The following is a 15,084-nucleotide window of genomic DNA, read 5'->3' on the forward strand; positions in this document are numbered from 1 at the left end:
AGTCTAAGGTCCTCTGCTTTTCTCAATCTATACTACATTTCTAGGCAAACTAATCCGCTATTTCAGTATCATCTGTATGCGGGTGATACTCAAATCTTACCTTTTTGCCATTTCATCTTGGATTTCATCTCGCCACCTCAAAGGTAATGTTTCCAAAACATAATTAATTTCCACCAACTAATAATAGTTACCAACCTGATATCTCTATCACTGTTGATACTGTAATTCAACAATCAACACTACCTCAAAAGTTCTCTGCCTAGGTGTCACTCTTGACTCTGAACTGTCCGTTGTTCCCCAGATTCAATCTGTCTCAAAATATGTTACATACTGTATATCTAAGAAACATTCAAAATACGACCAAATCTTACACAAGTCACTGCAAAAACTCTAATCCATGCACTCAGAGAGGTAAATTAACTGAGATGGGAGTTTTATTTAAGATGGGATGTTGCCCACAGCAACCAATCAGATTCTACTTCTCATTTATCTAGCACCTTCTAGAAGATAATACCTGGAATCTGACTGTTGCTATGGGCAACATTCCATCTTAAATAGTACTCCCATCTTAGTAAATTTGCCACATTATCTCCCACATTAATTATTGTAACAGTCTCCTTACTGGTCTTCCCAAAAATAGGCTCTCATCAGTACAATCCATTTTGAACGTAGCTGCTAGGCTAATCTTCCACGCCAACCGTTCATCTCTGCTGATCCACTCTGTCAGTCCCTCCATTGCTTACTGGTATTCTATATAAAATAGTTTTACTCACAAACAAGGCAATTAACCAAACTGCACCAACGTACATCTCTTCGCTTACCTCAAAATGTCTCCCTACCAGTGGTGGCTCCAGAGGTGGGGCTACAGTGCAGTCTAAATTCAAATAGGGAAGCCACCCCAACTGCCACCCCAAACATTGCCAAACATCGCCAACCGGGACTCCCTGGCAGTTGGTGTAACTCCACTATTTGAATTTTGGACTCCGCTGCAGCCCCACCTCTGGAGTTGCCACTACTCCCTTCCCGACCACTCCGCTCTGCACAAGATGTGCGTCTCTCATCCACATGCATTACTCGCTCCCACTCAAAATGACAGCACTTTTTCCGGGCTGTACCCACTCTGTTGAATGCCCTCCCACGCAGTATAAGACTCTTTTCTAGTCTCCAAACCTTCAAGCGTTCCCAGAAAACTCACCTCTTCAGAGTAGTTTATCAAATTCCGGACCCACCCACATAACCTCCTGACTGCTGGGAGCCGCACTAAGGGGTCTATTCATGAAGCAGTGAAAACTGTGGAGAAGTAAGCCAGTGGAGAAGTTGCCATTGGCAACCAATCAGCTGCTCTGTATAATTTTATAGTATGCAAATTATAAATGTTACTTCAAAGCTGTTTGGTTCTTCTCCACTGGTTCACTTCTCCACAGTTTTCACTGCTTCATGTATAGACCCCTAAGTGTTAAGTAGGTGCTGTACTGCGTGCAGGCGGGAGCCGTACTGCATTCTGTACTGTATTCTGCAAGCCAAATACAGGTGCAGTGGGGCAGCAACCATGATCCCTGCCCCTTGGGGTGTCGCACAGATAGCACACCGCTATTTATGGTGACCCTGTTCTACCTAATTTGCTCTGCTAACAATCGCCACCTCTTTTTCAAATGGATAAAATCTTCCCACCTCTAGAATATTGCCCATACTGTTCCCCACCACGAACCCTAACTGTCCCTCTCTCCACAGGCTGACCCTAACCTCCGAACTTTTGGGGTGTATCAGGATTCTGACTGCTCGAATCCTGACTGCATCCCATTCAGCCAGTGCTGATTTTGTAGTTATGGTGACTGTCATGTTTATATTAGAGATGAGCGGGTTCGGTTCCTCGGAATCCGAACCCGCCCGAACTTCATGTTTTTTTTCACGGGTCCGAGCGACTCGGATCTTCCCGCCTTGCTCGGTTAACCCGAGCGCGCCCGAACGTCATCATGACGCTGTCAGATTCTCGCGAGACTCGGATTCTATATAAGGAGCCGCGCGTCGCCGCCATTTTCACACGTGCATTGAGATTGATAGGGAGAGGACGTGGCTGGCGTCCTCTCCATTTAGATTAGAAGAGAGAGAGTGAGATTGATTTGAGACAGAGACACTTGATTTACTGGAGCTTAGGAGTACTGTAGAGAGTGCAGAGTTTAGTAGTGACTGACCACAGTGACCACCAGACAGTGCAGTTTTATTTAATATAATCCGTTCTCTGCCTGAAAAAAACGATACACAGTGACTCAGTCACATACCATATCTGTGTGCACTGCTCAGCCCAGTGTGCTGCATCATCTATGTATATATCTGACTGTGCTCACACAGCTTATAATTGTGGGGGAGACTGGGGAGCAGTGCCAGTTATAGGTTATAGCAGGAGCCAGGAGTACATATTATTAAAATTAAACAGTGCACACTTTTGCTGCAGGAGTGCCACTGCCAGTGTGACTGACCAGTGACCTGACCACACTGACCACCAGTATAGTTAGTAGTATACTATATTGTGATTGCCTGAAAAAGTTAAACACTCGTCGTGTGACTTGTGTGGTGTTTTTTTTTTTATTCTATAAAAAACTCATTCTGCTGACAGACAGTGTCCAGCAGGTCCGTCATTATATAATATATACCTGTCCGGCTGCAGTAGTGATATATATATATTTTTTATATCATTATTTATCATCCAGTCGCAGCAGACACAGTACGGTAGTTCACGGCTGTAGCTACCTCTGTGTCGGCACTCGGCAGTCCATCCATAATTGTATACCACCTACCCGTGGTTTTTTTTTCTTTCTTCTTTATACATACATACTACATCTCTTTATCAACCAGTCTATATTAGCAGCAGACACAGTACAGTAGTCCACGGCTGTAGCTACCTCTGTGTCGGCACTCGGCAGTCCATCCATAATTGTATACCACCTACCCGTGGTTTTTTTTTCTTTCTTCTTTATACATACATACTACATCTCTTTATCAACCAGTCTATATTAGCAGCAGACACAGTACAGTACGGTAGTCCACGGCTGTAGCTACCTCTGTGTCGGCACTCGGCAGTCCGTCCATAATTGTATACCACCTACCCGTGGTTTTTTTTTCTTTCTTCTTTATACATACATACTACATCTCTTTATCAACCAGTCTATATTAGCAGCAGACACAGTACAGTAGTCCACGGCTGTAGCTACCTCTGTGTCGGCACTCGGCAGTCCATCCATAATTGTATTCCACCTACCCGTGGTTTTTTTTTCTTTCTTCTTTATACATACATACTACATCTCTTTATCAACCAGTCTATATTAGCAGCAGACACAGTACAGTACGGTAGTCCACGGCTGTAGCTACCTCTGTGTCGGCACTCGGCAGTCCGTCCATAATTGTATACCACCTACCCGTGGTTTTTTTTTCTTTCTTCTTTATACATACTACATCTCATTATCATCCAGTCTATATTAGCAGCAGACACAGTACAGTACGGTAGTCCACGGCTGTAGCTACCTCTGTGTCGGCACTCGGCAGTCCGTCCATAATTGTATACCACCTACCCGTGGTTTTTTTTTCCTTTCTTCTTTATACATACTACATCTCATTATCAACCAGTCTATATTAGCAGCAGACACAGTACGGTAGTCCACGGCTGTAGCTACCTCTGTGTCGGCACTCGGCAGTCCGTCCATAATTGTATACCACCTACCCGTGGTTTTTTTTTTCTTTCTTCTTTATACATACTACATCTCATTATCAACCAGTCTATATTAGCAGCAGACACAGTACGGTAGTCCACGGCTGTAGCTACCTCTGTGTCGGCACTCGGCAGTCCATCCATAATTGTATACCACCTACCCGTGGTTTTTTTTTTCTTTCTTCTTTATACATACTACATCTCATTATCATCCAGTCTATATTAGCAGCAGACACAGTACAGTACGGTAGTCCACGGCTGTAGCTACCTCTGTGTCGGCACTCGGCAGTCCGTCCATAATTGTATACCACCTACCCGTGGTTTTTTTTTCTTTCTTCTTTATACATACATACTACATCTCTTTATCAACCAGTCTATATTAGCAGCAGACACAGTACAGTACGGTAGTCCACGGCTGTAGCTACCTCTGTGTCGGCACTCGGCAGTCCGTCCATAATTGTATACCACCTACCCGTGGTTTTTTTTTCTTTCTTCTTTATACATACATACTACATCTCTTTATCAACCAGTCTATATTAGCAGCAGACACAGTACAGTAGTCCACGGCTGTAGCTACCTCTGTGTCGGCACTCGGCAGTCCATCCATAATTGTATTCCACCTACCCGTGGTTTTTTTTTCTTTCTTCTTTATACATACATACTACATCTCTTTATCAACCAGTCTATATTAGCAGCAGACACAGTACAGTACGGTAGTCCACGGCTGTAGCTACCTCTGTGTCGGCACTCGGCAGTCCGTCCATAATTGTATACCACCTACCCGTGGTTTTTTTTTCTTTCTTCTTTATACATACTACATCTCATTATCATCCAGTCTATATTAGCAGCAGACACAGTACAGTACGGTAGTCCACGGCTGTAGCTACCTCTGTGTCGGCACTCGGCAGTCCGTCCATAATTGTATACCACCTACCCGTGGTTTTTTTTCCCTTTCTTCTTTATACATACTACATCTCATTATCAACCAGTCTATATTAGCAGCAGACACAGTACGGTAGTCCACGGCTGTAGCTACCTCTGTGTCGGCACTCGGCAGTCCGTCCATAATTGTATACCACCTACCCGTGGTTTTTTTTTTCTTTCTTCTTTATACATACTACATCTCATTATCAACCAGTCTATATTAGCAGCAGACACAGTACGGTAGTCCACGGCTGTAGCTACCTCTGTGTCGGCACTCGGCAGTCCATCCATAATTGTATACCACCTACCCGTGGTTTTTTTTTTCTTTCTTCTTTATACATACATACTACATCTCATTATCATCCAGTCTATATTAGCAGCAGACACAGTACAGTACAATAGTCCACGGCTGTAGCTACCTCTGTGTCGGCACTCGGCAGTCCATCCATAATTGTATACTAGTATCCATCCATCTCCATTGTTTACCTGAGGTGCCTTTTAGTTGTGCCTATTAAAATATGGAGAACAAAAATGTTGAGGTTCCAAAATTAGGGAAAGATCAAGATCCACTTCCACTTCGTGCTGAAGCTGCTGCCACTAGTCATGGCCGAGACGATGAAATGCCAGCAACGTCGTCTGCCAAGGCCGATGCCCAATGTCATAGTACAGAGCATGTCAAATCCAAAACACCAAATATCAGTAAAAAAAGGACTCCAAAACCTAAAATAAAATTGTCGGAGGAGAAGCGTAAACTTGCCAATATGCCATTTACCACACGGAGTGGCAAGGAACGGCTGAGGCCCTGGCCTATGTTCATGGCTAGTGGTTCAGCTTCACATGAGGATGGAAGCACTCAGCCTCTCGCAAGAAAACTGAAATGACTCAAGCTGGCAAAAGCACCGCAAAGAACTGTGCGTTCTTCGAAATCCCAAATCCACAAGGAGAGTCCAATTGTGTCGGTTGCGATGCCTGACCTTCCCAACACTGGACGTGAAGAGCATGCGCCTTCCACCATTTGCACGCCCCCTGCAAGTGCTGGATGGAGCACCCGCAGTCCAGTTCCTGATAGTCAGATTGAAGATGTCAGTGTTGAAGTACACCAGGATGAGGAGGATATGGGTGTTGCTGGCGCTGGGGAGGAAATTGACCAGGAGGATTCTGATGGTGAGGTGGTTTGTTTAAGTCAGGCACCCGGGGAGACACCTGTTGTCCGTGGGAGGAATATGGCCGTTGACATGCCTGGTGAAAATACCAAAAAAATCAGCTCTTCGGTGTGGAAGTATTTCACCAGAAATGCGGACAACATTTGTCAAGCCGTGTGTTCCCTTTGTCAAGCTGTAATAAGTAGGGGTAAGGACGTTAACCACCTCGGAACATCCTCCCTTATACGTCACCTGCAGCGCATTCATAATAAGTCAGTGACAAGTTCAAAAACTTTGGGCGACAGCGGAAGCAGTCCACTGACCAGTAAATCCTTTCCTCTTGTAACCAAGCTCACGCAAACCACCCCACCAACTCCCTCAGTGTCAATTTCCTCCTTCCCCAGGAATGCCAATAGTCCTGCAGGCCATGTCACTGGCAATTCTGACGAGTCCTCTCCTGCCTGGGATTCCTCCGATGCATCCTTGCGTGTAACGCCTACTGCTGCTGGCGCTGCTGTTGTTGCTGCTGGGAGTCGATGGTCATCCCAGAGGGGAAGTCGTAAGCCCACTTGTACTACTTCCAGTAAGCAATTGACTGTCCAACAGTCCTTTGCGAGGAAGATGAAATATCACAGCAGTCATCCTGCTGCAAAGCGGATAACTGAGGCCTTGACAACTATGTTGGTGTTAGACGTGCGTCCGGTATCCGCCGTTAGTTCACAGGGAACTAGACAATTTATTGAGGCAGTGTGCCCCCGTTACCAATTACCATCTAGGTTCCACTTCTGTAGGCAGGCGATACCGAGAATGTACACGGACGTCAGAAAAAGACTCACCGTGTCCTAAAAAATGCAGTTGTACCCAATGTCCACTTAACCACGGACATGTGGACAAGTGGAGCAGGGCAGGGTCAGGACTATATGACTGTGACAGCCCACTGGGTAGATGTATGGACTCCCGCCGCAAGAACAGCAGCGGCGGCACCAGTAGCAGCATCTCGCAAACGCCAACTCTTTCCTAGGCAGGCTACGCTTTGTATCACCGCTTTCCAGAATACGCACACAGCTAAAAACCTCTTACGGCAACTGAGGAAGATCATCGCAGAATGGCTTACCCCAATTGGACTCTCCTGTGGATTTGTGGCATCGGACAACGCCAGCAATATTGTGTGTGCATTAAATATGGGCAAATTCCAGCACGTCCCATGTTTTGCACATACCTTGAATTTGGTGGTGCAGAATTTTTTAAAAAACAACAGGGGCGTGCAAGAGATGCTGTCGGTGGCCAGAAGAATTGCGGGACACTTTCGGCGTACAGGCACCACGTACAGAAGACTGGAGCACCACCAAAAACTACAGAACCTGCCCTGCCATCATCTGAAGCAAGAAGTGGTAACGAGGTGGAATTCAACCCTCTATATGCTTCAGAGGTTGGAGGAGCAGCAAAAGGCCATTCAAGCCTATACAATTGAGCACGATATAGGAGGTGGAATGCACCTGTCTCAAGTGCAGTGGAGAATGATTTCAACGTTGTGCAAGGTTCTGATGCCCTTTGAACTTGCCACACGTGAAGTCAGTTCAGACACTGCCAGCCTGAGTCAGGTCATTCCCCTCATCAGGCTTTTGCAGAAGAAGCTGGAGACATTGAAGGAGGAGCTAACACGGAGCGATTCCGCTAGGCATGTGGGACTTGTGGATGGAGCCCTTAATTCGCTTAACAAGGATTCACGGGTGGTCAATCTGTTGAAATCAGAGCACTACATTTTGGCCACCGTGCTCGATCCTAGATTTAAAACCTACCTTGGATCTCTCTTTCCGGCAGACACAAGTCTGCTGGGGTTGAAAGACCTGCTGGTGAGAAAATTGTCAAGTCAAGCGGAACGCGACCTGTCAACATCTCCTCCTTCACATTCTCCCGCAACTGGGGGTGCGAGGAAAAGGCTCAGAATTCCGAGCCCACCCGCTGGCGGTGATGCAGGGCAGTCTGGAGCGAATGCTGATGCTGACATCTGGTCCGGACTGAAGGACCTGACAACGATTACGGACATGTCGTCTACTGTCACTGCATATGATTCTCTCAACATTGAAAGAATGGTGGAGGATTATATGAGTGACCGCATCCAAGTAGGCACGTCACACAGTCCGTACTTATACTGGCAGGAAAAAGAGGCAATTTGGAGGCCCTTGCACAAACTGGCTTTATTCTACCTAAGTTGCCCTCCCACAAGTGTGTACTCCGAAAGAGTGTTTAGTGCCGCCGCTCACCTTGTCAGCAATCGGCGTACGAGGTTACATCCAGAAAATGTGGAGAAGATGATGTTCATTAAAATGAATTATAATCAATTCCTCCGCGGAGACATTGACCAGCAGCAATTGCCTCCACAAAGTACACAGGGAGCTGAGATGGTGGATTCCAGTGGGGACGAATTGATAATCTGTGAGGAGGGGGATGTACACGGTGATATATCGGAGGATGATGATGAGGTGGACATCTTGCCTCTGTAGAGCCAGTTTGTGCAAGGAGAGATTAATTGCTTCTTTTTTGGGGGGGGTCCAAACCAACCCGTCATATCAGTCACAGTCGTGTGGCAGACCCTGTCACTGAAATGATGGGTTGGTTAAAGTGTGCATGTCCTGTTTATACAACATAAGGGTGGGTGGGAGGGCCCAAGGACAATTCCATCTTGCACCTCTTTTTTCTTTTATTTTTCTTTGCGTCATGTGCTGTTTGGGGAGGGTTTTTTGGAAGGGCCATCCTGCGTGACACTGCAGTGCCACTCCTAGATGGGCCCGGTGTTTGTGTCGGCCACTAGGGTCGCTTATCTTACTCACACAGTCAGCTACCTCATTGCGCCTCTTTTTTTCTTTGCGTCATGTGCTGTTTGGGGAGGGTTTTTTGGAAGGGCCATCCTGCGTGACACTGCAGTGCCACTCCTAGATGGGCCCGGTGTTTGTGTCGGCCACTAGGGTCGCTTATCTTACTCACACAGCTACCTCATTGCGCCTCTTTTTTTCTTTGCGTCATGTGCTGTTTGGGGAGGGTTTTTTGGAAGGGACATCCTGCGTGACACTGCAGTGCCACTCCTAGATGGGCCCGGTGTTTGTGTCGGCCACTAGGGTCGCTTATCTTACTCACACAGTCAGCTACCTCATTGCGCCTCTTTTTTTCTTTGCGTCATGTGCTGTTTGGGGAGGGTTTTTTGGAAGGGACATCCTGCGTGACACTGCAGTGCCACTCCTAGATGGGCCCGGTGTTTGTGTCGGCCACTAGGGTCGCTTATCTTACTCACACAGCCAGCTACCTCATTGCGCCTCTTTTTTTCTTTGCGTCATGTGCTGTTTGGGGAGGGTTTTTTGGAAGGGACATCCTGCGTGACACTGCAGTGCCACTCCTAGATGGGCCCGGTGTTTGTGTCGGCCACTAGGGTCGCTTATCTTACTCACACAGCTACCTCATTGCGCCTCTTTTTTTCTTTGCGTCATGTGCTGTTTGGGGAGGGTTTTTTGGAAGGGACATCCTGCGTGACACTGCAGTGCCACTCCTAGATGGGCCCGGTGTTTGTGTCGGCCACTAGGGTCGCTTATCTTACTCACACAGCGACCTCGGTGCAAATTTTAGGACTAAAAATAATATTGTGAGGTGTGAGGTATTCAGAATAGACTGAAAATGAGTGTAAATTATGGTTTTTGAGGTTAATAATACTTTGGGATCAAAATGACCCCCAAATTCTATGATTTAAGCTGTTTTTTAGGGTTTTTTGAAAAAAACACCCGAATCCAAAACACACCCGAATCCGACAAAAAAAATTCGGTGAGGTTTTGCCAAAACGCGGTCGAACCCAAAACACGTTCGCGGAACCGAACCCAAAACCAAAACACAAAACCCGAAAAATTTCCGGCGCTCATCTCTAGTTTATATTGGTTTATATCTTATGTTTGCTACGTTTGTATAGAAATGCAGTACTTATGCACTTTATATCCTGTCATGTTTGCACTGTATCCACATATGCACTTTGTAAGGCTGGGATCCTTAGAAATAAAGTGTAACAGTAATATTTATCACCCTGGTGAGTCCGTGACACTTAGCACACACTTCCAAGCAGTTCTGAAAACACCTGGATCATATCCTGATAATTACCAGCAGAAACAAATCCCGGAGTCTCACATCCAATCCCACCTTCCCCCAGGGCTCAGGTGAATTACAGACTTACAAGAATTTAATAATAAATGAATTACATTGTACTTATTTCATGAGCACATACATTTTATTTATTAAATGCAGACATTAAAAACATGTATGATATAAGCTTAGATTTCTTATGAATGGGGGGGGGGGGGAGTAGAAAAGTTTCTCATCTCTTACTGAATAAACTTTTATGGAACTATGTAACAATGGGCATGATTCAGAGATTTACGAAATGGGCGGGAGCCGCACTACACATGTGAGAGAGCCACACTGCACACAAACGGGAGCCTCACTGCATTCTAAGTGGGATCCGTGCTGTGTGCAGGCGTGAGCTGCACTGTGGGCCTAATTCAGACCTGATCGCAGCAGCAAATTTGTTAGCTAATGGGCAGAACCATGTGCACTGTAGGGGGGGCGGATGTAACATGTGCAGAGAGAGTTAGATTTGGGTGGGGTGTGTTCAAACTGAAATCTAAATTGCAGTGTAAAAATAAAGCAGCCAGTATTTACCCTGCACAGAAACAAAATAACCCACCCAAATCTAACTCTCTCTGCACATGTTATATCTGCCCCTCCCCCCCTTCCCGCAGTGTACATGGTTTTGTCCATTAGCTAACAAATTTGCTGCTGTGATCAGATCTGAATTAGGCCCTGTGTCCACTTCGCATGTGAGGGAGCCACACTGCACACGGGTGGGAGTCTCACTGTGCACTAAGTGGAAGCCGTGCTATGCCCAGGCAGGAGCTGCACTGCGCATGCGAGGGAGCCGCATTGCGCATGGTCAAGAACCGCACTACACACTGTCGGTACCCACACTGTGCATGTGTAACAGCCAGACTACTCATGTTCAGATCTGTTTCTGTAACGTTTGTTGCAGAATGCCAAAAAAACGCAGCACGAATTGACCCATTTTCTGGGCATGCTGAAGCCAGTCGCTGCGTCCTTAGATGCAGCCCCAATGGCCTTGGCAGTGTGATTTTCCCAGACATCCTGAGTAACCCAAAGGTTACTCATACCACTTTTACATCAAAAACCCAGGTTCCATCCCGGTTTCCAGACACAGTTCCAACCTGGGACAGTCCCTGTTTACACTGCACATTGTACCCGGGTTTTTCCCAGTTCAGACCCATTTACACTGAATCCAGGTCTGCCCTGCAGGTTACTCACAAACCCTCCCTTAAGGCGGACCTCTGCAAACACAGCCAATCAGCAGCTTTTAAGCATAAACTGGGTTGGATAACCTGGGTCGAGCTGTTTACACTGCATCGTTACCTGGGTCCAACCCTGGTAGATACCAGGGTCGGATTCCCTGGTCGCTCGACCTGGAATATTTTTCAAGGACCCTTTTACACCATGCTGTGTCCTGGGTAGACCCAGCAATAATCCGGGTCAAAAGCTCTGTGTAAAGGGCTATCAGATATCCAGTGTGCATGCAGATGATCCGATGCTGCGTCTTCGGGCACAGCAGCAGATCAGAGAAGCCGTCAGTGGGCGTCTATTTACACAAGACGTCTCCTGCTGTATTTACATATTGCTGCACAGCAATTCCACCTCTGAATCAGCCACAGTGTGTACTTATCTCTGCATACAGCACGAGTGTGGACACCGTGAGCTCTGTGCTGAGAGAAGATGCAGGAGGGAGATAATGATCTGATATGCTGTACACAGAAGTATTCCTGTTCACCTGTCATTATGGAACCTATAATTACTGTACCATGCCAGGCTTAAAGCTTAATTCTGCCCTGATCTGAAATGTTATCACACAGGTTACAGTTGGATGGAATGTTGGGACTGCCAATATAAGGGATCAGATCAATTTTCAAAACAATTCCATGGAATATTCAAACAGTTATGCAGCAGGATTTGGCTTTAAGGGGGTTATTCAGAGACGAACGCAGATCGCTGCATCCACAGCAGGATCTGCGTCCATCTCCTCACATGCGGGGGACCGCCCAGCACAGGGCAAGGCTGCTTCGCATGTGTGGCGATGCGTCCGCAATTTAATTGCGGATACATCAAATTAAGGTTGACCCCAGCCAGAGCATCCTGACTGTGCTGGCAGGCGGTTTCCCCACCATTTTTTGTTATCAGCAGCCGCCCCGAAAAAGGCTTGCGCCCCCTGCAACAATGAAATACCGCCTCCCGAACGCCCGCCACTGTCAGTCACCTTGCAGTCACATCCCTCCAGGACGCAGGCACAAGGAGAAGGGTTGCGCCAGCGCACCGCGGCCAGTACGCAAGCACAGACCAGATCGACACGGTCGCTGCATACAGACACATGGCTGCGTCCATTTCTGAATCTTCACCTACGTTTTTAACTCGGACTGCATTATCCTTGTTCAAATTCAGGCAGGACAGAGATGGGCATTCCGAGTGTTAAAGCAGGTGGTCTGTGAATGCACAGTGACGTACAGAGAGTTGCCTTAATGACTAAGTGGGTGTAATGCAGCAATCCCAGGTACAGGTCTGTAAGACAGCTGCACGCACAGGGTGAGTGGGCCAAACATCTGTACAGTACCGTTCCTGGCAGCATTATTCCCCCACAGACTGAAGATAAGCTGAAGGCTGCATAAGCCTGAGGCCATATAAGAGATCCACTTTTTGTGATTGGTTGTTAAATGACTAAGCAGTTGCTAGGCAGATCAGTTTTCCCTGTTGGTTTTTTCCTATTGGATTGGAAGGTTGTGCATCAAGCTTAATAGGAGGGTCTTAGGATAGTATATAGGTGGGGGCCATTTTCCTAGACTTCCTCTTGCCATGCATTTTATGGCCCAGGAAGGTTAAGTATATTGATACTTATATTGTTATTTCTCTTAGTCCCTATCCCCCTTTTTGCTTCCCCCCCTTTTGCTGTGTTTTGATATGAGGTGCTGGGTACTGCTGTAGTGTCTCCCCTCCCCTCCAGTATGGCTCGTCCACGGCGTTCCGCTCCCCCTCCCTGCCACCTCGTGTATGCTGGTGGCACCCCCTGCTCCCGTTCCCCTAGTGCTGGGCCCCGGAGGTTAATTGCGGCGGCTGCGTACAGGCGGCGGGGCGGGCGGTGATGGCTCGCTGCCCAGACAGCCAGAGGCAGTCGGCCAGCGGCCGCTCGGCACGTGACGCCGGGACGCGCGGCCCGGCCGGGCCGCGGTCACCGGCGCCCACAGCAGCCCAGCCCCCTTCAGCGGCTCCCTCTCACGGCGCGCTGATCAGCTTCGGGCCTCCCCCACCTTCCCCGCGGACTGTGCTCGGCGGCGGCTCGGGCGCACACGTGGCGCCGGGCGGCCGTGGCGGAGCGGGGGGGGTGAAGGGGTTCCAGCATACAGGCGGGGATATGAGTCCGGGACAGCGGGGAGAGGTGCCCGCTGTCCCCGGAACGGCGCAGGGCACACATACACCCCTTCCTGGCGAGGGGCCTAGCGCACCCCAGTAATTAAGTGGCAATGGGGGTTGGTACTCCGGGCATGTCTGGGGTGGGGGACGGGGCAGTGTCTGCCGCTGCGCCCGCCCCTGCCTCGGTTACATGGCTGGGTTTCCCGGTGGTGACCCCGGCACCAGGGGCCTGCTTTAGAGGCCCCTGGCCGGCAGTCGCTCCGCCCCCCGTGGCGGCGTTCCCGTGCGCCGGTTTTCAAACCCCCCTCCTCCGCTCTGCCCTGGTCATTTCAGTTAGGGTCGGCACCTCCGTCCATCGCAGCGTCCTACCTGGCACCCGGCCCGGCTCTTTCGTGCACAGCGCAGCAAGGTTTCTCGGGGAGCCAGTCCTTCCCCTGGGGTTTCCCGCGGCCTCCGGCCAGCATCCCTCCAGGGGTTTCACAGTACGTCCGGTCCACAATTTTCCCCGCATGTAGCCGGCGCGGGCTCGGCGTGCAGACCACATGGTTGGTCAGCGGCCCAGAGTCACGGCGCCCCTTCCTGCCTTTCCGCTCTCGCAACCAGGGCAGTCACTGATCGGGGGGAATCAGATAGCACAGGGTTGGCCTCCCCTCCCGGCACCCCTCAGTTCATTCCGGTGTCATCCGGATGGGCGGGGGCGAGCGGCTACCCGCCGCATACTGTGTGGCGGCCGTCTTACCCCGTGGGTTTCGGTGCCAGAGGCGGGGCTGCCTTCCCGCAATCAATCGGGTACGCCTCGGTTGGTGGTCCCCCCCCCCCCTGCAGCTTCCCGCCGGCCATCCGCCGCAGGGCGGCGGGCCGGGGCCTCCTCCTCCGCAGGTTCAACCCGTTGGGAATGATGTTTTGGTCTCCTCTGTGCCGGTTGTCCCCTCTGTTTCTCCCTCACAGGTTCTGACTAGTTCAGGGGCTACGTACGGCGGGAGGTGAGGGTCGAGGACGACCGCAACATCGACGGTGGAGATGCGGCCATCAGCGGAGGTGGGTGCAGCGGACGACGCGGTTCCGGGTCCTTCTAACACAGGTGAGCTAACCCTTACTTTGCACATGTCAACCTGTAGTTCCTCATCTTCTAGCAGCGTTTTGTCCGGTTCTCCGCGGCGCCCGGGTAAATTAGCTAGGCTCATCGCGCGGCGAATGGCGAAGGAGGCGCATAAGGTGGGCGCGCCTGCGCCGGTGTTCCCTCCCGACCCCCCCCCCCCCCCCTCGTTATGGGGAGACGGTACATTGCACCAACACTGCAGTTATACGGGGGGTTCGCAAGCGCATGCGAGAAAAAATCCGGAAGGGGAAGTACATAGCATATTCACCCTTACGGAGGAAATGCGACAAGGTTTGACGCAGCCAATAAGCCGGGTGGTATTGGGGAAAATGAGTTTCGCAATTTTCACCAGTGGTTGCATGGCTTTTTGGTTTTCACGGTTTGCTACACGGAATCGCGGCCCTCGGAGTATGCCAACTTAGTTAAATAGTTGTTTTGGTACACGATATGTACTTGAAATCCAAGGTTTCCGCTTGGCGGGATTACGACGAGAAGTTCCGTCGCAATCAGGATGGCAACCCCATCCGGCCCGCGGGTTTTAAGTACGTCGAGGTGTGGTTGGACAGCAGATCAAGCCCACCCCGGACGGCAAGGCCAAGAAGCCCGGGGCGGCCGGGGCTGCGGGTTCCCGCTTGATAGGGAAAGGCAAGTGCTTTGCCTACAACGACGGCAAGTGCGTCAAAGGAGCGAGTTGTCGTTTTCGCCACTCATGTAAGTTG

Source organism: Pseudophryne corroboree, chromosome 4, assembly GCF_028390025.1.
Source record: "Pseudophryne corroboree isolate aPseCor3 chromosome 4, aPseCor3.hap2, whole genome shotgun sequence".
Classification (NCBI taxonomy): domain Eukaryota; kingdom Metazoa; phylum Chordata; class Amphibia; order Anura; family Myobatrachidae; genus Pseudophryne; species Pseudophryne corroboree.